The sequence below is a fragment of the Otolemur garnettii genome, unplaced genomic scaffold (genome assembly GCF_000181295.1).
Source record: "Otolemur garnettii isolate 467f Iridium unplaced genomic scaffold, OtoGar3 scaffold00029, whole genome shotgun sequence".
Taxonomy (NCBI): Eukaryota; Metazoa; Chordata; class Mammalia; order Primates; family Galagidae; genus Otolemur; species Otolemur garnettii.
Window position 1 is genome coordinate 3713258 of NW_003852424.1, and position 24235 is coordinate 3737492.

At 42.5% G+C, this 24235-nt stretch overlaps 1 pseudogene; it reads right to left on the reverse strand.

The window, feature by feature from the left end:
- LOC100954385 overlaps positions 1-22740 on the reverse strand; it is a 28699-nt pseudogene extending 5959 nt beyond the window's left edge.
- Between the last annotated feature and the right edge of the window lie 1495 nt (positions 22741-24235).

The following is a 24235-nucleotide window of genomic DNA, read 5'->3' on the forward strand; positions in this document are numbered from 1 at the left end:
CTCTTGCCTCAGCTTCCCAAGTAGCTGGGATTACAGGTGCCCACCACAGTGCCTGGTTAATTTTTGTTGCAATTGTCATTGTTGGTTAGCTGGCCTGGGGGGGCTCCAACCCGCCAGCCTCAGTGCATGTTGTTGGTGCCATAACTACTGTGCTACAGGCACCAAACCAGGACATCAAATTCTTATCCCAACTTTATAACTTAGCCATCTCTGTGTCCCAGAACATCCTCAAAATGGGAACAAGGACATTGTGTTTTTCTTATTTCCCAAGATTAATAAAAAATAAACTTTGTATTCAGTGAGTGCAAGACTACTTTGGACAATTAAAAGAAAAAGTAACACTAACAAAATTAAAGCTTTACTTTCATCTGATCCTTGCTTTCCCACAGGCTGTCTTAGGACAGTGATTTTCAAACCATGTGTGTGGTTTGTCTTCATATGGCACCACAGTGGTGCTGCGTTTCCGTCCCTCTCTCATTAGAAGAGCTTTTTAAAAAAATCCATTTGTCAGGGGCGGCGCCTGTGGCTCAGTGGGTAGGGCGCTGGCCCCATATACCTAGGGTAGTGGGTTCAAACCCGACCGGGGCCAAACTGCAGCAACAACAACAAAATAGCCAGGCATTGTGGTGGGCACCTATAGTCCCAGCTACTTGGGAGGCTGAGGCAAGAGAATTACCTAAACCCAAGAGCTAGAGTTTGCTGTGAGCTGTGAGGCCACGGCATTCTACCAAGGGTGATAAAATGAAACTCTATCTCTACACACACGCACACACACACACACACACACACACAAAATCCATTTGTCACAATGAGATTTTTGTATTGGAATAATATGAGTAATTTTGTTTAGAAATAAAAGTAACAAAAAAATAAGCTTCTGGTACTAAAATTTGAAAGCCACCAATGCTGGAAAAGTTCTAGGCATTATGGTTAGAACAAACATGAACTAGACAGGATGGTGTCTATGCCAGGTACAAAGGCTGGTGAATCTGGAAGGCAATTTTTGGTATTTCTTAGGGTAGAAGTTAAGAAAAGTAGTTATGGGGATTCTAAATTCAGAGTTCAAGTGTTTGTTGGGATTGTAAATGAGTTTGCAGCTCTTACCTGATGTTAGGAGCTGAGGCCGGAGTGGTTCAGCTAACTAGGAATTCAAACCAAGTGACATAGGTCCCAGAAAGAACAATGGATGAGAAGATGGGAGACATGGTCCAGGACAACGGTTGCACCTGTCTGTGATGATTATCATGCCACTGTCCTGTGAAAGTGCTCGTTTAGCATTCACATAAGTTTAGTAAGTGCCTTTATTGTGCAGGAACTATGGTTAATGTGATGCTCTCTGAAAATTCTCTTGTATTTTATGCTTGGTTGCTGCTGCATAGATGGGTGGAGGGAATGGGGAGAGTTGTCCAGGAGCTGCGCAGAGAAGGGTGAAGGAGGTGTGTAGTTGGAAAAGGGACTATTGCCTGATTTTTCCTCTTCTGCTATTGCTTCTTTTCTTTTCTTTTTCTTTTTTTGAGACTTTTTTTTTTCTTGAGACAGAGTCTTACCCTGTCCTTTAGGCTAGAGTGCCATTGTTTCAGCCTAGGTCATAGCAACCCCAAACTCCTAGGCTCAAGCAATCCTCCTGCCTCAGCTTCGTGAGTACCTGGGACTACAGGTGTCCACCTTAATGCCTGGCTAATTTTTCTATTTTTAGTGGAGGTGAGGGTTTCACTCTTGCTTAGGCTGGTCTTGAACTCCTGAGCCCAAGGGATCCCTCCATCTCGGCTTCCCAGTGTGCTAGGATTGTTGGTGTGAGCTGCCAGGTCAACTGCTGCTTGCTTTCTTCTTTCCCCAGTGGTCAGATCGATGGTGGGATTTTGGTAGGTCCCTTGCTTGAGAGGATTCAGACTCCATGATCTAAACACCAAAATGGTTCCATCCTTCACTTTGAGCGATTCCAGGAGCCAAGAAAATCTTAAGTATTCTGCTGAGATTATCTCTTTTCTAAAGTGGGGGATGGGACCTTTGGTTTTGCCAACAAAGGGCATCAGAGCCGGCCAGTTGACTTGTGGATGGTCATTTCTGGCAGCAATCTTAAAGAGTCCTGGAGAGATTTTTTATGAGGATGCAGGGCATCCACAGACATAAAAACAGGAGAAACGCTTGTTAGTTATGGGGAAGGTGAAAGGCTTAGAAAACTGATTAGCGTAGCAGTGTTGTCAGATGGAAATGAAAGCTCAGAAGCATAATCGTTAATTGGGTGCTTACCTACTAATTTGAGCTAGGATGTCAGCAGTCCTGCACTTCATTTCAAACCCAGGGTCAGACTTTAATGCTACATCATAAATTACGTAAAGGCACAACACTAACAATTAGATAATTATGGAGACCCATGCTGTTGCAATTTAACTGGGCAAGTTCAGGGCAAACATGACAGGAATACTGCTTAACCCTCAGACTGCTGGCCGAATTTTTTCCACAGAGACAGATAAATACTCAAGATGATATCCTCGGCTGGTTGTCAAAGCCAATGGGCTAAATAATTTCTTTCTTGTAGCTGGATTCATCAGATGACCTAAGCAGACTCAGAAGAAGTATTAGGGAAGTGTTAATTATATTTTAGAAAAATCCAGATTTTAAATACACACCAGCTAAAACATCTGAGGGTGGGTAAGGTTTCAGCTAACCTTAAAGCTAAAGCTTAAAATCAAAGCTAACTTTTATAATTATGAGACTTTCAGTGCATGGCATGTGTGGTGTGGTTTCATACTAGTTTCCTGGTATTAATATTCAAATCAAAATAGCAGATCAGGGGCCATTATTTCATTCTTGTGGCATTCTTGCTGGCAGACCAGTGGTTGACTCGGTTGATGAAGTGTTTTCATGATCATTGTGAACTATCAAGGCTGTGCTAGTGTTCTATGATGTGCATACTTCATTTATTCATCCATTGATTGGCTTGCCAACATACCTTGAGCACCTCTGGGTACTAGGTGTCAGGGATGTACATGTCATGAGCTAGGCATTTAAACATCATTCTGATCCCCGGTGGAGACAGAAGAATCGTGCAGGCTCAGCCCATGTATAGGCACGGTGAATGCTGTTTCTGGAAGGGGTTTGTCCTTAGTGTGACCTTGAGGAAGTCTATAGCTTGCTTTGTTTTCTCTCCATCCTTACACACCCAGCACAGGAAGAGGTGTATATGAAGAAATAGATACATCTAGAGCCTAACTGAAGGGCTGAATAGTTTTTCTCTGGAAGAAAAAAAAAAAAAAGAAAATTGATGGATAGTTTAATGGAAGATTAGGTTTTAAAACTCAGGTTGGCTATAAATGAAGTTATATTTTAACTTCCCCAAATAAAACTGAATTCTGGTATGTACATAGTTGCCTGTTAAACACTGATCAGCTTCTTTTGTCTCTTCTTATTAAAAAAATGATGCAATGTGACAAGCCCAGGTGTATACAGTTGAGATTACAAAGAGCATAGAATCAGGGATGATGAAATTTGAGAGTACTGAGTTTATGGAGAACTCAATATTCAATGCCATTTAAAAAAATTATTTTTTATGTTTTGTAAAAATTTCAGATTAAAGTGAGGGCACAAACAACTAGGTTACAATGTTTGCATTTGTTGATAGAATCCCTGTTGTAGCTGTTTCCTGCACCCAAGAGATGTGCAGGACTCTTACATTGTGTCCATTAAGTGAGAGCACACCCATCCCCCACCCTCCTCCTCTCCTTCCTCACTCCTTTTCCTCCCCCCAACTTGAATTGAATTGAGTTTTTCTCTTGTGTGGATGTGTATTAGATTGTCTATTAGTTTCATATCAGTATTGAGTACATTGGATACTTGCTTTTTTTTTTTATTGTTGGGGATTCATTGAGGGTACACAGAAGCAGTTTACATTGATTGCTTTTGTTAGACAAGGTCCCTCTTATATTTGTGTGCCACCCCCCAAAAGGTGACCCCTATCCCTTGATCCCCCCTATGCCCTCCCTACAGATACTTGCTTTTTCATTCTTCTGATATTTTACTAAGGAGAATATCCTCCAACTCCATCCAGGTTAATACAAAAGATGTATTAGTATTATTAGTAGTTAATATATATATAGTACTAACATGTAGTAATAATACTAATAGTAGATGTATTAATAAAAAAGGTGGAATACTGAGTAGAATTCCATGGTATACATACGCCACATTCCCCCAAGACCATGAGGTATTGGGAGAGATGTTGCTCAGGGCTGCAATACAAACGTGGGTTGAGACGGAGAATCTCACTAGGCTCACCTGGCATAAGGACATGCCACGGAGGAAACGTGTGTGTGTGTGTGTGTGTGTAGCAACAGAGTTGGGTAATTCCAGAGCTTTACAAGGGCAGAGAAAATTAGAACCAGATTTACTCCTACTGCTGGGGAAGAGAGATGTCATCTTCTACCCTGATTTCTCATTTTGTTAGTTGAGTAATAATGCTCACGGGCCTCACATGGTCCCTCCAGGGCACAAAGTGTTGGAGGTAACAATAGATCATTGCAGAGCCCCCGGAGAGCAACACCGATGGCAGGGAAAGGGACTGTGAGGATGTAGGAGCTCTCTCTCCTGCAGGATTGTAGCTAGGACTTACCTCGCCAACCCAGGAAACACTTCTAGATTTTCTGAGACTAAAGACAGGGGAGAGATTCTGGGGTGGGGAGAAAGATAACGTCTTCCTGCTCATTAGGGAGGGTCTGGTGCTGTTTCATTTGAATATTGAAAAGATCTCTTTATTTTATACCCTGCACTACTTAGGTGGAGGTATTGATTACACGCAGACAAAGAAACTGAGACCGGGAGTGGATAAAGAGGAGAGATGTTGCAGAAGCTAAGTTGAACCATCTCCTCAGCCAATGGCGGTCGTATTTTTGTGTGGGTGAGTAGTAATACATAAAGTGAGAAAGAACAGTGCTCTGCTAGAACAATTCTTATGAGGAAAAAGTGACATTTCACAGAATATCGTCTCATCATTTACTTCAACCAAAGTCCTTTCTACCACTCGTCTTTTTGTCTTTTCAAGTTCCCAGATGTATGGCCCCAGTCAGGTTCAAAATTCAGTAAGCTCAATGCATTTTGTAAACTGTCTTCAGCTCCAAATGCCTTTGACGTCTCTTTGGTGAGTATTGATGCTGATAGATGTGCCTTGTTGATAATAAGTCTCTCCAAATAGGAACCACTGGAAATTCTCCTGGTGGTTGGGATTTGGTATGATTTTTCTCATGTACACAAAGATATCTGGTGGTCCAACTTGGAAAATGTCTTTAATACATATTACTTAATAGTAAGAATTGCTATTAATAAGTCACCTTCTGAGATGCAAAATACACCTGGCCTCTCTTTATTATTTCCTTGGCAGGGAAGCAGGCTTTCGTTGTCATTGTTGTTGCTATAAGGACAATATTTAAAGTTTAAGTGATGGTCCATTTTCAAGGGTCAGTTGGTGTTGGGCAGCTTACTTTTCTAGTTAGTACTTTGTAGAAATAAATAATACTACTACACAGAATATTCTCTTAATTCTTAAAAGCCTTACCAAAAAGCTAGTTAAAATGAAGAGAATTTGGCTTTTTTTGCAAGTAGTCAGTGGAATACAAGTTTTGGTTTACTGACATTGGTGGTTAGCTCTCAATCCATTGCAAACCTTAATATCTTTGGCAAGTCAAGACATAGGAAATATCGTTACTTTAATTCAAGGAAATAATCTTTTTTTCTAGAGAAGTACACGTACTGCATATTACTCGAATAAATTCACATCTCCTTTACTTTATCTCACCCCACTCCACTTCTCAAGTGGGTTTAGTTGTGTTAACTCTGTTCATTAGATCACATTCGATTAACAAGAACAACAACAACAAAAGACTTTGGTATTGGGTCCAGGGAAGTTGTGATTTTTGAAGAAGAACCAAATAGCTCTCTCTAATACATCTGTGGCTCTTCCCTGATGGTTAAGGTGCCCTTTAAGTTACTTGTTTATCTTCCCTGGTCTTATTTTGCTGCAAATTAGGATGAAAGGAAGACCAGGAAAAGAAATCAAAATGGTGCATTTTCTTCTTTGTAGCATCTCTCACTTTCTCTTTTTCTTTTCCATCCCTCTTCCATACCCTAAGGAGTATAACAAAGCGCATTGTTCTTTGTTTCAAGTTTGGGTTTTACATGTAATCACATACCTTGCAGTCTGCCCCACTTCAGCATGGTGAAAGGCACCTTGTTCTTTCCAGCAGTGGCCTGGCATTCTGTTATGTGGATGGGCCATTGTTTATGAACCTGTCCTCGAAAGATGGATACTTAAGAATGTTTCAACGCTTTGCCTGTGAAAATAGCACAACAATGTTAACATCTTTGTTCGGTGCCTTGAGCACCTGAGCATAAATGACTGGAAATGTACATTATTGCATCAAATGCATGTGCATTGTGAAATTTGGTAGATACTGTCACATTACACTTCAGAGATTTGGTAGCAACTTGGGAGGCTAACTGGCTATGGGAAACCAACCACTGTTCCAAAATAATCTTTAGACAGAATTAGATCACGTGGATCTGGTTCAGAAAAGAACCAGAAAAAGAGAAACATTGGATAAGAGCCTATGTGAGGAAGACCAGAAGAGGCTGAAGGTCTGTCTGTCAAGTAGAAGAAAGAGGAGTTTGGCTTGTCTTGAATGACCCAAAGGTGCTGGAACTAACAAGTGGTTAAGAGGTTCAGGAAGACAAATTGGGGCTCAGTATATAAAAAATACTTTCTAAAAATGTTTGCTAAATATGGAACTGACTGTTTCAAAGGAAGTGAGTCCCTTATTATTAGATGTGTTCAAATTAAGGCTGGTTGTTGTAAGCTCTGTGCATGTGTGCATGTGCATGTATGTGTGTGTGCATGTGTGTACATGTATATCATGTGCATATGTGTGTGCATATGCATATTTGTGCATGTGCATATGTGTACATGTGTGTGCAGTACACGTGTGCGCATGTGTATATGTGTGGATGTGCATATGAGTGCATGTGTATCATCTGCATGTGTGTGTGAGTGTGTGTGTGCATATGTGTGGGCATGCACATGTGTGTGAGTGTGCATGTGCAGGGCAGTTGGGTAAAGGAGACCTAGGCTTCAGGTGGGAAGTTTTAGTAGATGACTTTAAAGCCCTTTCCAAGTATCTGGGACACAAATTTAATGAATAAGTCAAACTATAAAAAATAATTTGTTTAAGATACAAGGTTTTGTTTGACTTTGATTTGTCCAAATTGAAATACCCCCAGAGATCAACTCTAGTGTAATACGGTTTTGTGCATTAACTATTTTAGCAAATAGGCATCAAATGCTTTACTGCAAGGCAAACACCAGATAGACCCATAGGGACAGATGGGTAAAGTCCCTGCCCACAGGGAGCACGCATGGGGCACAATGGTAACACGTGGTCGAGAAAAGGGATGGTACAAAAGCTTGCAACAGGCCTTGCCCAGTACAGGAGATTAGTCTGGGCTGAAATATGAAGGTTAAAAGTTTGCTTAGCATGAGTGAACTTGGTGAGCTTGGGTGGAGAATTTCAGGCAGAGGCTCAGAAAGTCTAAAAGAATCTTGGGGTGGTGGACATTTGGCGTGTGGAGCTTGTGGGAAAGCTAGTGAGAGCAATTCCTGAAACTCTGCTGAGAAGGCAGGCCAGGGGCAGGTGATCAAGAACCTTGGGAGCATACTGAAGATGGGGGGGCAAATGTCAAGACCATTGACATTTGAAGAGTACTATGTATCTTAGTTGCTTTTTTGTTGCTTATAATAGCACACCTTAAACCGGGTATTTTATAAGGAAAGAATTTATTTCTTAGAATTATGGAGGTTGAGAAGTCTAAGGTGAGAGTCTGTATCTGGTGAGGGCTTTCTTGCTGGTGAGGACTCTGTAGAGTCTTGAGGGTGCACAGAGCATCACTGAGTGTGCTCTTCTTGTAAAGCCACCAGTCCCACTCCCATGATGACCCATTAATCCACTAGCCCATTAATTAATACATTAATCCATTACTGGAATAAATTAATCCATTACTGAGGACAGTGCCCTCAGGACGCAATCACCTCTTCAAGGCCCCACCTCTCAGTATTGCCATAGGAGTTTAAATTCTGGTATGGGTTTTGGAGGGTACAAATAGGCAAACCACAGCAAAGGGTTTTGAGTAGGACAGTTACATATTAAGGTTTGTCTTTTGTCAGGCTGGACCTGGCACTTCAGCAGGGAGCTGTTTTAGGCCAAGGTTTCTTAACGTTGGTGCTGCCGACATTCTAGTCTCATTCTTTGTGGTAGTCAGTAGTACCTCCAAAAAGCCCCTGGTGTGACAACCAAAAATTCCTCCAGGGGGCCGCCATAGCTAAGTGGGTAGGGTGCTGGCCACATACACTGAGGCTGGGGGTTTGGAACCTGGCCCTGGCCAGCTAAAACAACAATGGCAACTGCAACCAAAAAAATAGCCGAGCACTGTGGTGCGTGCCTATAGTCACAGCTACTTGGGAGGCTGAGCCAAGAGAATAGCTTAAGCCCAAGAGTTGGAGGTTGCTATGAGTTGTGACACCACTCTACCCAGGGTGACAGCTTGAGACTCTGTCTCAGAAAAAAAAAAAAAGAAAGAAAGAAAAGAAAAACAAAAACCCAAAAAATGTCTCCAGACATTGCCAGTTGTCTCCTGGTGGCTAGAATGTGTGTGAAAATTACCCTTGGTTGAGAGCCTTTGTTTTAGGGAAGGAGATAAAATGATGACCTGAACTGGATGGAAGAAAATGGCAGGAGTGTGTGTCAGAAGGAAACAGGTGGAATTGATAGCTTTGGGGTGTAGCATAGCATGAGTAAGGAGAGAGAGGAGAAGGTATAGCATAGCATGAGTATGGAGAGAGAGGAGAAGGTATAGCATAGCATGAGTATGGAGACAGAGGAGAAGGAAGACTCAAAGATGAAACTGAAATTATGGGATTTGGCAAACTGAGCTATCGAGAGCACCATTTTGACGAAGTTGAGTTTTAAGTGCCTGGGAAGGCAGGGCATCCAAATGGAGGTCTCCTGTGGGAATGAGTATAAAGTCCAGGTGAGTCAGGGGTTGGCATTGGAGGGCTGCAGTCCTACAGCCAGCCAGTGGCTGGAATAATGCCCCTTCTGGACCCACAAATAGCAAGATAGGCATCCAAGTGTTCATAGCATTGACACAAAAATGTGTGGCCAATTCCAAATGCTTAAAGTTCAGGTGGTGCCTGTGGCTCAAGGAGTAGGGTGCCAGCCCCATATACCAGGGGTGGCAGGTTCAAGCCTGGCCCCAGTCAAAAACTGCAAACCTCCCCCCACTCCCGACCAACCAAACAAACAAAAACCCAAATGCTTAAAGTTCCTTGACCAGGGAGGGCCAACCCAGTGGAAAAAGATCCACATGGATTCCCGGCTAAGGAGAGGCAGCCTCTGCAAGGTTGACCTTTCCTGCTCTAGGCGGCTGAAGTGCTTCTTAAGTGATGGCTGAATGGTCGAAGCTATTACTCTAACTGTAATTTGTAATGGCTTTCTAACGCTTTAGAGAGAGCTGGGGTTCCTTGGGATGAAAGGTGACTTTTAAAAGTCAGTAATTATACTTCCAGTGAAAATGTGTCTCCGGCACAGTGCATAACTATAGTATACAGGGCGTCCAAGAATTCACTCCTGGACAGGGCTTATATTAATCATAGTTTCAATGCCCAGAGAACATGTTCTCGGTAGTTAACCATCCTCTTCCCCACCTTCTTAAAATGTGGACCTTGTAATCAAAAGAAAGACACACCCTCCACTATAGCAGGGCTGCTGTACTAAATAAAAAAATTATAGTTATTATACATGGACTTCATATGGAGCAGGGTCAAGTTATAACCCATCTGGTAACCTCTATTAAAGAACTGAGTTATGTTCAGCTTGTGTTTTAATTAGCCTGTGATAAACAAAGAATCAAAGGCCATTCCGCTCTGGTGGTTTTTATATTTATGACTGCCTTCACCTGCACTTACATACAGGTTTATGAAGTGTAAAAAAGTGAAGAGTTCTAGTCACACTGTCTAGACCATTTACTGTAATAGCTCAGTTAGGAGGCTGTATTTCTGAACCAGCCAGATGTTTACAGCAGCCTGCAGAGCTGGTGGGATGCTTGACTTACAGAAATGTTGGGACAAAGAATCTGATCTCTCAAGAAGGGATTTGGTATCCCTTCTTCCAGATCACTCACTGTAGCTTGTGAAAATGTATCAAAACAATGGCGTTTAGAAGAAAGAATGTGCTGCCTTCTGACTTGAGACCTAAATAAAGCTTGTCTTCCTCAACAATGAGAAAGGTTATAGGACCCAATGAGAAAACGTTTTTCTAGGGGTGGACATGGAGCCAAGCAAGACATCTGCCCCTGGCCCACATTTCCAAGCTCCTAGCAGAGACAGGTACTAAGCTGGTTTATGTGAAGGATGCTAAAACATTTTGCCATAAAATCTTCTTCTGGACTTTTATGATCTCCTAGGTGTGTTCCAGCTCTATGACGATTCTCATGTAAAATATTAATTTGGATATTACACTTCTGAGGTGATTCAATTGTTTCATATGCTGGGCCTGTGGAATTGGCCTGGAATAAACTTTGTAGAGTGATGATTCCTGCCCTCTCTGTCTCCTTGGACAAGTTTACCACCACTGCCAGCTCCCAGCACAGGGAATTGACTCACAGATTTAACTCCGCTTATGTTTTCTTCTTTCAACCACTCCCCTCTCCTTCAGCCTTTTTTTTTTTTAAATTTTAAATCTGTGTTTTAAAGTATAACACAGGTGGAAAAAATGCAAAAATATCACAGTGAGCATTGCAGCCCCCACTCACATCAACTGGTAGACTATCACAGCATCCCAGAAACTTCTCTAATTTCCCTTCCAATTATTTTGCTTCCATGTTCCCCCAAAGTAAGATAGATTCATTTGCTTCTCTTTGAAGTCTGTATAAATAGACTTAAACAGGATGTAGTGTTCTGTGTCTGCCTTCTTTCACTCAGCATTTGAGAGATTCATTGATGTTGCTGTAGTTTCTTAAAAAAAATTGCTGCGTATAATCCTTTGTATAAATACATACTCCACTTTATTTATTAATTTTACTGTTGATGGAAATTTGGTTGTAGCTAGTTTGGGCCCCTATGATGGATAAAGACAGGGGTATTTTTGTCCATGTCATTTGGTGCACACAGGCAAGCATTTCTCTTGTAAGTACAGTCCACTTGTGATTTGACCTCTGAAAAATCATTCAGCTTCTTAAGGTTTGTTTCCTTCTCTTTAGAAGTTGTTACTGAAGTCAGGCTTGAGATAGCTTTTATTTATTGTGTCCACTTTTATTTATGGAATTAAAAAGATAAGCTTGTTATTATTTGCCAGTCACACTTTTTTCCCTCCTCCTTTCCTCCAGGTAAGGTTCTGTTCACAGTAAACCCCCTGACATTCACGGGAGCCACATCAGATCCTTCCTGTGGACCGGCAGTTCTCAGTGGCTCCTGGATCTGCAGCACCCCTCCTGAGCACCCCTCTTTGTTAAACACCCATTCTCAGGCCTCCTTCCAGACCTACAGAATCGGAGATGGGGTTTGGATCCTGGAATTCTGTGTTTTCACAAGTCCTCCTGGGAATCCTGGTGCACACTCCAGTCTGAGAACCACTGCTTTGGCGTCTTCCCTGCCTCATCCCCTCTCTCAGCATGCTCACGGCAGGAGGCCCTTGGTAGGGAATTTATTATTCACTCATTCAACGAGTAGTTGCTGGGCACTTGCTAAGGATGGAGTTATACTCTGCTAAGGGAACATGGGGAGACGAAGGTGCATTAGAGATCCTTGCTCTTAGGGAGTTTGAGGTCAGCAAATGGATATAAGACAGGGTGATGGACGCCTCTCCTGGGGAAGCCAGGGAACGGTCCATTCAGGAGATGAAGCTTGCGCTCAAATATGTGTTGAACTAAATCACTGAATGGCGTGCCCTCTAGCAAGAACTCATTAGTGTTTGCCATTGCTAGATGCCTCTTTGATATGAAAGTGCCCAATGTTATCATCACTTGTGAAACCCAGGTGCCTGGAACACAGCAGATAGCTGTTCAACATGTGTTGAATTTCTGAATGAACGGCTGGTTTTTTCTATGCTTTTCTTAGACCCTGCATGTCATTCACTCAACATGCATTTATTGAGCACCCGTTAATATGATAAGAATTCTGCAATATATTGAGTTTAAAAGGTGAGTAGAAATAGACAAAATTTCTGCAAGTCCCAATGCTGGTAGTTGAAGGCATTCATGTGAAAGTGTGTCTGTGGTTATGTTTACTTAGCTGTCTTAACTAGTTCTCAGCAAACAGTTTGAATGCTTCTAATTGGTCAGGGCAGCCCAATGGCTGTGGGGCTAGAAGAGTTCTGTGTATTTCATCTTGATCCTGGGGAAGACTGTGGAAAAAGGGATCTACTTAGTTCTTCAGGGTGTTTATGCAATTTTAATGGTGCTTTGGATGGTGGGACACAATACATTGACACTCAAAGAAGTAAAAGGCAGAACTCTTTGCTACTTATAGCAAAGAATAAGAGAAGGGGAATAAGAGAAGGCTGCCAATCAGTGACACAGGAGGTTGTCGCAGGGACCGGCTGCCAGGGAGCTGGGACCGGCGGCCAGGGAGCTGGAGCTGTAGTGGGCTTCTATATGGGAAGGTTGTTGGGGTTAGTGGGGCTCATGGGCTCTGTGTGGCTGGGTTAATATGAATAATTTTGTAGGCAGGGAAGTGTAGTGGCAGTGGCTAGTCATCTGGCCCTGAAGTACACAGGACAGGTGCATAGTGACCCTGAAGTGTGGAATTCTGGCCTGATAAGGGGAGTGGTTGGAATGTGGGCTTCATCAATTGCCGGAGAGGCAGAACTGATCAGCTTGCAGCCAGGGCCTCGCATCTGGATCAACACAGCATTTTAAGCTGGGTGCGGTGGCTCATGCCTATAATCCTAGCACTCTGGGAGGCTGAGGTAAGTGGATTGCTTGAGTTCAGGAGTTTGAGATCAGCCTGAACAAGAGTGGGACCCTATCTCTACTAACAATAGAAAAGCTAGCTGGGCGTTGTGGTGGGTGCCTGTAGTGCTAGCTACTCAGGAGGCTGTGGCAAGAAGATCACTTGAGCCCAAGAATTTGAGATTGTTATGACCTATGACATCAGGCCACTCTCACCAGGGTGACAGAACAAAACTCTGTCTCAAAAATAAAAAGATAGCTTGTTCTTTTTTTTCTTTTTGAGACAGAGTCTCACTCTGTCACCCTGGGTAGAGTGTCGTGATGTCATAGCTCATAGCAACCTCTAGCTCCTGGGTTCAAGAGACCTATTGCCTCAATGTTTCTCTTTTTAGTAGAGATGAGTTCTCTCTTTTGCTCAGGGTGCTCTTGAGCTCATGAGCTTAAGCAATCCACCCTCCTTGGCCACCCAGAGTTCTAGGATTACAGGTGTTAACCACTGCACCTGGCCAAAAGATAGCATTTTAAGAAAAAATAATATCAGGGCAGTGCCTATGGCTCAGTGAGTAGGGCACTGGCCCCATATACTGAGGGTGGCAGGTTCAAACTTGGCCCCAGCCAAACCGCAATAGAAAATTGCCAGGCATGGTGGCGGGTGTCTGTGGTCCCAGGTACTCGGGAGGCTGAGGCAAGAGAATCGCCTAAGCCCAAGAGCTGGAGGTTGCTGTGAGCTGTGATGCCACAGCACTCTACTGAGGGCAACAAAGTGAGACTCTGTCTATAAAAAAAAGAAACAGTAAAAAATGTTATCATACACAGAAAGTTTGCAATACAACATTAATGTAGCCTTTGTGTGGGTGTCTCTTTCTGCTCCCAACTTCTCCATCGATGCAGCAGGCAGTTTCTTGTTTTTCATGTGAGAGTAGAAGGAGGAATTCTGCAACAGCGTAAGTGAGCACACTGCAGTATAAATTATCTGCAGTATCTCTAGCCAGGGGTATGGGTATGTTAAGGATATAAGCCCTCGGACCTTAGAGCCTCACGTTGAAGTTACCTGTGCTGGAAGACACTCCCCCAACTGAGGGGTGACCAAACACTCCTTGCTCATGTTGTTTGAAATTGAGCACCAATGCTATACGGCGAGCTCCTGCTGGAGAAGAGGTATCAAGGTTGGAAAACCACTTAAACTATATAAAGACTCCCATTCATGTTATTGTGGCCTGTCAAGTGCTATATTGTTTCTGGGATATGCCAGAACAAAATCTAGTGAGGCATAAGAAAGGAGTAATGCCAGAAATGAAATTGTGCTATTTTGGAAGCCATTGTTTTAAAAACTGGAAGTTGCATGCATAGATTAAGTGGAGGAGGGGGGTGGTCAACTGGATGCAACTTTGTCACTTGAAATCTTCCTGTGCCATGGCAATCTGTGACTCTGCTGCCCCCGTAGCTGGCTGTGCACTGGAATGCCCACAGATGAAGCAAGGTTGTTGGACTAGACACTGGGAAAGAGCAATCAGGTCCAGACAAACTTTCCCCCAGTAAAGTGCATGCCCTGCTGGAACTGCCTGGAGATGCAGATATGAAGTTCATGAAGAAGGACTGAACTACATCTATATTTAAAGCATCTGAGGTCCCAGGGTACAAAAGTAAAGCGGGGGTATATTATTCTTGGTGGATTTGTTGTCTGAAGCTTAGACATTTCCATCCCTTTCATATAATCCTGATCCCGTAATTCATTGTGTATTTAAAAAAAAAAAAGCAATTCAACCTGCTTTTGCATTAAAAACAAAGCAAAACAAAACCATCACCACTGTGCTTATTTTAGCAAGTTTATTTTTTAAAAAGATAAAAATCAATATTCTCCCTTGCAGAGCTGATGTCCTGGGGGGATGAACTACAGGAATCATAGTTAAATTGCCGCTAGTCTGTCTGTGTGATAGAAAAGGTCAATATTTTTCTAGAAAGAAAGCGTTCTGCTTCCCTCTTGGGAGACAAGAGAATGCAGCAGTGGTAAATTACTGGATTTCATGCCCAAGTGATTGCAAGGGATAATTCGGCTCCTTGAATGGAAGCACTCCTCTGCTGCCGTTCTTTCTTCTCACCTTGCACAGCCTTGACTTAGAAAGGTTTTTGTTTGGTCTGTGTCCCTAGCTTATCTTTACAGAACTGCTCAGCGAGGTCTGCCCTTCCCCCTAAACTCAGCTGTGGAGGATGTCAGCTCTAGAGATTGTTCTGAAGAATTCAGATCTAAAATGCCCCGTGTCAGTGAGGAGAGGCCGGCTGTGCTGAGGTCATCTCAGTTACTTGGAACTGCTCCAGTTTAATTCCTGCTTGCACTCCATGTTCACTTCTGGGCAGTGGGGACCTCTCCTTACTGGAGTTATTCAGAAGCACAGGGTGAATGACAGCCCAGCTCCACGTCCTCTTTCATGACCACCACAGTAGTGGAGAGGGAATGAAGGGAACCGTGCCTCAGTCGTAAAGCTCTGCCCTTGAGTAACACGTGTCACTCCTGCTCACATTCACTGACCAGAGCAAGACACACCATACCTACCTTCTGTATGCACAGGACGAAGACAGAACCAGAATGTTTGTGAACAACCCTGATAGTCACCGAGGCTGTTACTCCAATGATTGGAAAGTGTGAAAAGACCTGAGGGCCCATTTCCTCCAGACTTCCCCCTGAAGGAGACATCTTGTCTACACTGTGCTGTCCCTGCTCAGCTCCCGCTGCAGCATTCCTGGCGAGGGGACCTCACTACTTCTCATGGTGGCCGTTGTGGTTCTGGGCAGCCCTTGCAGAGTTGAAGCCTCCAAAGGCCTGGATGTTTTGAGTGTCATCTCCTCCTCTGTCCTCTGTCTGTTTGGCCCTGGCTGGGGGGTTCACCTTGCTGGGCCTCTGTTTCCCCATGTGTATAATGGAAACAGTATTGCTGTTATTCGTGGTTGAACTGGGGAGCAAATGAAATGCAGTGAAGTCTGTTACGCGGCTGACACATGACTGAGAACAAATGCATTTGCTCCCACGTAGGCTGCTGTGAGGATGAACATAAAAATGTATATAAATCACTATATTTACAGGTGTGTATACAAGTAGTGTGTGTATATATGTATGTGTGTGTGTATGTACTCTTATTGCCCTGTTAATTGTAGATGAAAAAAGTATTGAGTGACTAAGAGCACAATTTAAAAATTAAGCTAATCAATACTTGGATCAAAATGGCTATGGAGGGTCATGGAAGTCCAGTGTCATAGATGAATATTTACAAATTGTTCATGTAAGATACTTATTTATTTAAAAATAGATGCATTTTTATTTTTATAATTTTCCTACTTCCAATTAGTTGCCTGGAATGCTACCTCCTCATCCTTTGTTTACTTTGAATTATTCTCCATGTCTCAATACCAGAGTTCTCTGCCAAGAGCATCCTGTACTTACCCCAGACCCAGATCGTGTCATTTATCATATGGAATTGCCTGCAACTATAAGCACCTTGGGACTATTTTTGAGTGCCAGTATCCCCACACTCGCCTTTCGAATGGTGAACAGACGACATACATACAGAGTTTATCGCAGTGTTCGTCACTCTGCGAGTCCCCCACGTATGGCAGCCCTTCTTCCTTCCTCTTGTGCAATCTCGGAGGACAGTTGGACCTCCAGTTCTCAGTGTTTAAACTCAGTGTACTAGACAGAATTCAGAAACATGTTGCTTGTCATTACCCTTCATAAAATATTACCATCCTTTCAGACAAATGGCACAGAGGACATCTGGCTATATTCTGTGAGTGATGGTGCTCTAGCAAAGCAATGGTGATTTGAAACATGGCTCAAGGCATTCAAGAGCAGTGGATAAGCAGAAACCACAGGGGGTCAAGTGGCTACTAGAGAGGAAGGGGCCAAATATCTTCCTTACTTCTCTTTGGATATGTAAGTTGATTTGAAGAGTGCTTTTGTTCAGAAATGCCTTGTTAAGTACATGTAAGGTTTTTTTTTTTTTTTTTTTTTGTGATAGAGCCTCAAGCTTTCCCCCTCGGTAGAGTGCCGTGGCATCACAGCTCACAGCAACCTCCAACTCCAGGGCTCAAGCCAGTCTCCTGCCTCAGCCTCCCAAGTAGCTGGGACCACAGGCACCCACCACAATGCCCGGCTATTTTTTTGGTTGCAGCCATTATTGTTATTTGGTGGGCCCGGGCTGGATTCGAACTCGCCACCTTGGGTGTACATGGCTGGTGCCTTAGGCACTTGAGCCACAGGCGCCGAGCCTGAATGTAAGGTTTTAACTAGTTAATTAGGCAATGAATCTGGAGAGCTACCCTGAATTACCACTTTGGAAGCAACAGAAAATAAAAATCTCAGTTTAATGAACCTTATACCTTAAGCGTTGTTGACTCTGACAGTCTCAGTCTAGATCAGGGGACTGAAGCCCAGAGAGATTACAAAAATTTAGATTTGGAAATAGTAACTTAGGCATCAATTCAGATTCTCTTGATTCTTAATATTTCTTCTGACATGGGGTGAAGATCTTGGGGCCAGCTTTGTAATGTCCTTAAGAGTGACTGTCCCCGTGACTGATAATGGTTTGGCCAGACTTTCTTCCCTCTGGTTGTTGGGTCAAGAATGGGAGTAGAGCCCCCCAAAGTCCTCTCCTCAGGAAACGATGGCAAGAGAGAGGCAACACCCTCCTAGGCCCTTCTAGCTCATCTTTGTGGTTTGCTTTGGCTCTGAGCTGCCTTGTTCTATTCCAGTGCATAAGCATTTAGATTTGGGCTTTTGATGAAGAAGCACAGGCAGGAAAATTTCATGGTGGGTGTTGTTGTGTGAGACCAAAGCTGTAACAATTGAATATGTTTGATGCAGAAGTTGCCTCAATAATAGGCTAATGTTCTCATTGTCAAAAGACAAGAACAAATATCCGTGGGTTCCCCTGATGTCCACTTGCTTTCTTATCTTTTTTAAAGGGTCCCATGAAAGCCCCCCTTCTTCCCCTTCCTGTGGAAACTTCCCACTGGCTTCAGGTGGGAGGCTTCCCTGATGTCCCTCACCCACCAAGTCTCTCACCTTCTGTCCATGTTCCATCAGTGTTGTCCTTTGGGACAACGCTGTCATTTTTTACTTCATGTAACAGGTGACTGTGTCTGTGCTCCCTTTCCCATTGTAGAGGATGAACCTTTCAAGGGTGTGTCTTTGGCTGATTATACCTTGAATCTCCCACCCTCCAGGATGTCCACTCAGCAGTGGCCGAAAAAGTGTATCTGGAAAGCATTTAGTCATAAAGTATTGTTGGATGGCCCAAAATACATCAGTGGACTGTGCTGACCCATGAAATGTGAGCATACAGTCTTCACTCCATGGTGCTAAGGATGATGCATGCACTGGAGCCTTTACTTTTGAATCCCTTCCTGGGATGTTAGGCCCTTCTATGGTGGCTTGATTAATATGGTTGCTGTTCAGCCAATCAACCTCTGGCACACAGCAAGGCATATAGTAAGTGCTCAGCTAACTTGGGCTGAGGGACTAATTGGTGGATGAAATGTACAAGAAAATAACATCTCAAAGTGATGTTAGAATGATGTGCAGCAAACTCATTCGGGTTCTATGTTAAAAATTGCCAAGGCTGGGCGGCATCTGTGGCTCAAAGTCATAGGGCACTGGCCACATATGCTGGAGGTGGCAGGTTCAAACCCGGCCCAGGCTAAAAACTGCACCAAAAAAAATAAAAAATTGTCAAGCCTGTGAATTAAAACCAGTGTTCTGCTGGCAAGTGTTTTAATAATCAGTTTTATAGATGAAACAGATGTAATTTATAGCATTTGCTGATTCTCTTCACTGTGGCTCATTTCAAGTTGCCATTGTGATGTCCCGGGCCTTAGATTTGGGAGAGGATGCACATGAGATGAGCTGTCCTCTAGCATACCACTGACTGATTTTTTTTTTTTTTTCAGGGTTTCGTAGCCCTACAGATCAGTGCTGCCGTGATCACTGTAGCACAGTGTGGTGCAGTCGGGGAATTTGGATGGTCTAGTCTTCTATGGCTGCAGGAAGACATCCTACTTCCAGGTTGAATCCACATTTCCAAGTTCTTGATCCTCCCAGGTATGGAACATATTTTGCTCCTGTTTAATTCTGCTTATGTTACCCAGACATAGTAAATATGGGGCCTCAGACCTCAGAATGAGCAGCTGAACACTTAGTAATAACATCTTCCTAAACTCTGCTTTCAGATTGCTAGTTGAAATGCAAGGAAAAAAATTAGTTAAATCAGATTTTTTTATATCATATGTCAATACTTGTTTTACTGAATTTGAATAGATATACTTTTTTTTTGAGATAGAGTTTTGCTCTGTTTCCAGGCTTTGTTGCCCAGTGGCAAATCACAGCTCATTGTAGCCTAGAACTCCTGGGGTCCAATAGTCCTCTGCCTCAGCCTCCTGAGGAGCTGGGATGGCAGGTGCAAGCCAGTATGCCCAGATAATCAAAATTTTTTTTTCTTAGAGACAAGGTCTCCTTATTTTGCTCAGGCTAGTCTTGAATTCCTGATCTTGAGTGATCTTCCTGAGATGTTGGGATTATAGGTCTGAGCCACTGCACCTGGCTCCTAGATACACATATTTTTAAAAACCAAACTAAGTTCCACTGCTATGAGGACATGATGACATCCACATGGGAATTGGGGAACTATGGAAATATCTACCTAGAGTTGCTGTTTGTCTTCATTCACTCTCATGCACTGCCAGGATGAACAAAAATGCTTAGGAGTGTTCAGCTTAAGGCTTAATTTCAGAACATAAATTTGGAGTAAAACAGTCTTGGATTCAAGATCTGGCATGGTGACCTTTTGCCTGTCTAATCTCAATGTGCTTATCTATAGAGTCGGTTTAATAATAATAATAACAACAAACTCCCAGAGCAATTTAGAGGCTTAAATGAGCAAAATGCTTTCAAATCTCTTAGCATACAGGAAGTCCTGATTGTTGAGTTGGCAATGACTGAGGACATTGTAGCACCTTGGTAAGCCTGGAAGCCCCACAGTATTTTCCTGGTTAGTTCTGCTTTGAGAGTTTATTGTGAACCTGAATATATTCATGTTTATTATATTATCTGAATTGACTTCAATGATTCCACAATACAGAGACTTAACTGACCTATTGTCATTCAGTAAGTTGAAGTGATCCCCGCATGAAGTTGACATGCAAGCCTTTATTTCGTGTTCTCTCTGTTGCTTTCTCCTTGTGCCTGGGACTGATCCGTGCTGCCCTAGAAGATGGAAACTCACAGAACAGAGACAGCATAGGCTGAACTCTTCTAGAAACTAAAGCAGAAGCTCTTCAAGGAAGGCACCACATTTTCCAGACATGGATTGTGATGTTAGGGTGTTTGGGAGATGGAGCAAGTATAAGTTGATCCACCCGGGATGAGCCCAGGTGCTGCCATCTGGAGTTGTTTATTCATGTACAAGGCCTTCATTCATAGATAAAAATAAGACATCGGACAGTCCAAGGACCGTGGTGCTGGGCAGCCTCCTCGGGGCTTGGGGGGCTGGGAGGCTGGGGACAGGGTTTTTGACAGCAACTCAGAAACCTCCTGTGTTTTGGGAGGTCATGGAGTGTTCTGCCAAGACTTGTAACAGCTGCAGGGCACCGGTGTACGTGGTCTCTGTGGAGCATCCATACATCCTGCTCCTTGGACGGCTCCAACACTGACGTCCTCTTCCCCCTCAACTCTAGACCCAGGGCACTAACTATAAGTTTAGTCTAGAGTAGGACTGCTTCAAAGATACAGCCACTTTAAGTAACCTTGTAATCTATGAGGGGGATCTGTTTAGTGTATACTGTGATGATTAATAACACTGCTGATGCTGCTTTTACTGTGAGAGTATAAAAGTAACAAAGAGGAACAGGAGAGTAGAGCAGCTCTTTAAAGAGATATACTTGCCATTCTCCAAAATTACTGACTTTTCTGTAAATAAAAGTGAAATTATTAATCTCACATCTGCTTTTCATTGATTGACTTGGGTGGCAAGCAGACAGACTCATTGGTCTGACAGCATATTTGGCAGCCACGAAGGGACCATCATCTGGGCGGCTTGGTGAGTAGAAACCTTTCTAATCTCCCTGCTTTTCTTTGCTGCGCTGCCAGAATATTTTCCGGTGTGGTATCCTCCTGCTCTTGCCATTGCCTCACATTTATAAAAATATCCTTTACACTTTTTTCAGGGGTGCACAGGAGTTAAAGTCCCCTCTGATTGAGTCCTCATCTGGTTGCCAAAGCATCTGTGATTTCTGCGAAGCCCAGCCATGGGGGCTCAGTTGTATGCTATGGAGGATGGCCCCTGGGGTCATATCTTATCTGGCCATCTTATGGGTACCTGCCTACGACTAAGAAAAAGATGAGATTTTACTGTAAAATGGCCTGGCCTATGTACAAATGGACATAAGGTGCAAACTGAGGAAACGGATGAAGTATTGACCTGAATTAATAATGAAGCATCCGTATTGTTTAATTAATCATGATAAAACTGCCTACAAACAGAAGAGGTTAACAATAGGGGAAGTTAGGTATGGGGTGTATGGGAACTTACACTATATGCAATTTTTCCATAAATCTAAAGCTATTCTAGAATTTAAAAGTTGATGTACTGATCTGTGAGAATAAAATTAAAAGTTATAATTGTGAAAATTATCAAGAAATAAAGAATTTGCTATTAACTCAACTCTATTATATATTTTTCTCAATTATATTCTCATGACAATCCAGGGGGAAGCATAAAATGAAAGGAAAACCAAAGACATATTGAGATGGCCGGAGGAGACCCAGACCAGTACAAGAGCACAGAGAAAAGCAGTCCACCGGGGGTGGAAAATCTTCACGGGGCATGGAACAGAGGCTCCGATAGCAGTTCCAGCATGTGAAAGGAAAACATAAAAAGCTATAGAGAATGCGAGTTGATGGCAGTGCTGTTTCCATCTCATACCTAGTCTGGTCTTGCTGTTCAAGCCCAGGCAGCCTCTGACTTTTTACAACTGCAGTTAAAAGCCTTATTGGCCATGAGGCTGAGGATTGTTTGCCAGAGTGGCCAGAAGTTTCGTATTCCTGCATCACATTAAGCCCTTTAAAAATAATGCTTTGTAGAATAATTTAAACATTTACTTGAATAAACACGGCTTGCAACAACTTTACAACGAAAATAATAATAAACTGGCATCTCAGCTGTCGCCTAACAAAAATGAAAGGAAAATAAAAATGAATGCTCTAGTGTTACAAGAATGGCCCACTTAAAACCTAAGCTTATGCATTTGAAAGTCAGACGGGACCTTCGCCATAATGTTTAGCTCGCAGACTTGATGGTGTCAGGAACATATGCTAAGCTGGAACGCCTTGTGCCCAAGTTGTTCAATGCCTCTGAGCTCCCTTCACTTTTCAGTGAGGTGCAAAATACCACACTGTTCATTGTCTGCCAGGGCTTCAGCGGGACCAGAAGTGTTACTGAACAGACAAAAATGTCAGCAGACTTGCATTGGAATTTGTTTTTCTAGACAATGGATTGATAGGTTAATCATTGAAAATGATTCTGGCTTATTTATGATGTGTGCTCTCAAAATATTCTGTATTTGAGCACTTGCTCCATGCATCATTTTTAGTTTACTTCAGTGTCACATTGTTTTTTATTTTTTCTTACCGAGAAAAGAAACATGTGTCCTTTCAACTACATGTCTATTAACTTTCAGCTGCTGGATCATTTCATTGAATGGAATCATTTCGGTTTTTTATGTTTTTCCAAGCATGCTATGACTGCTTTTCTCTTTGGATTAATTCTGGGAGGCTTGTTACCTAGCATTGATGCTGGAGGTTCATTGTATTGGATCTTAAGTTAGTTCCTATATTTTTTTGTATTCTATGTTTTCTTTCATTCTCTCTTCGTGTCTCTGGGGGCAGTGTTTCATTTTCTTCAAGTACTGTATTTTCAAGTAATTTAAACAAATTTTTCTGTCTTCTGCATGCCTAAAAGTCTAAAAAAAGTTCTTCATTTTACCCATTTATGATTGACAGCTTGGACGGCTATAACATTCAAGGGTTAAAATAATTTCTTCCATTACTCTTAAGACATACAGATTATTTCAAATAGCAGTTAATTTTTTGATGATACGTCTGATGCCAATTTGATTCTTGTTTCTTTGTAAGTACGTTTTCCCATCTCTCAAATAGACTGAAGAGTTTCTTTATCTGGGAATTCTGAGATTTCTTAAATTTTCTCACTTATTCTCCTTAGCATTGGATGGAATCTTTCAATCAGGAGGTTCATGTTTCTTTGATAATTTTTAATTAAGTTTTGACAATTGTTTTTATCTCCATTTTAAAAAGAGGTGACTATTGAGCTTATGGATTGACCCTCTCTGTTGCTAACTTTCCTTTTATTTAACTTTTAGAGCTCTCTTATAGAGATCTCTTTGATTTTATATTCCAATTATTCTTTTGTTGTATTAAATTCAGTCCTGGTATTTTTAATTTCTAAGAACTCACTTGATCCCTGAATGTTCTTGCTTTTGTTCTATGAATTCAGTAAGTCTGTTTCTTTTTTCCCTGGAGATACTGACAGCCCTCTCTGCTTCCTGACATGTTCTTCTCCTTGGCATTGAACGTTGTTGTATCTGTTCATCTCCTGTTTTCTCTTTTATGATACCTGTTTCGCTTATATACCCATGGGTTCTTGCTGTCTGTTGCTTTTTATAAATGGAAAATACATTGGCGAGTGTAGTTAACTATCTTGGCTTTCCTGTAATACTGAACATTTCTATTTCTGGACACAGGTGTCTTGACGTGTCTAGGCCATTATAACAAAATACTTCAGACTGGGTAATTTATAAACAACAGAGTTCATATCTTATAGGTCTGGAGGCTGAGAAGTCCAAAATCAAAGTGCCAGCTGATTCAGTGTCTAATGACGGCCCATTTCTTGCTATGTCCTCCCATGGTGGTAGATGGCAGACAGGTTCTCTCAGGCTTCTTTTACAGGGGAGAACTCTCATGACTAATGCCTCCCAAAGGCCTGACCTCTTATTACTGTGGCATTGGTGGCTGGGGAGGACACATGTATTCAGGCCATAGCAACAGGACCAGTGTGATAAAAGACCAGCTTGTCTCTGGGATCTGTGGGATTGGAGGTGGACAGTCCTTCCTCTGTGTACTGTCAACAATATATTTGGGAAGCTTTGCATCACCTGCCCTAGCAGTCCTCATTCTTTTCTGGACACT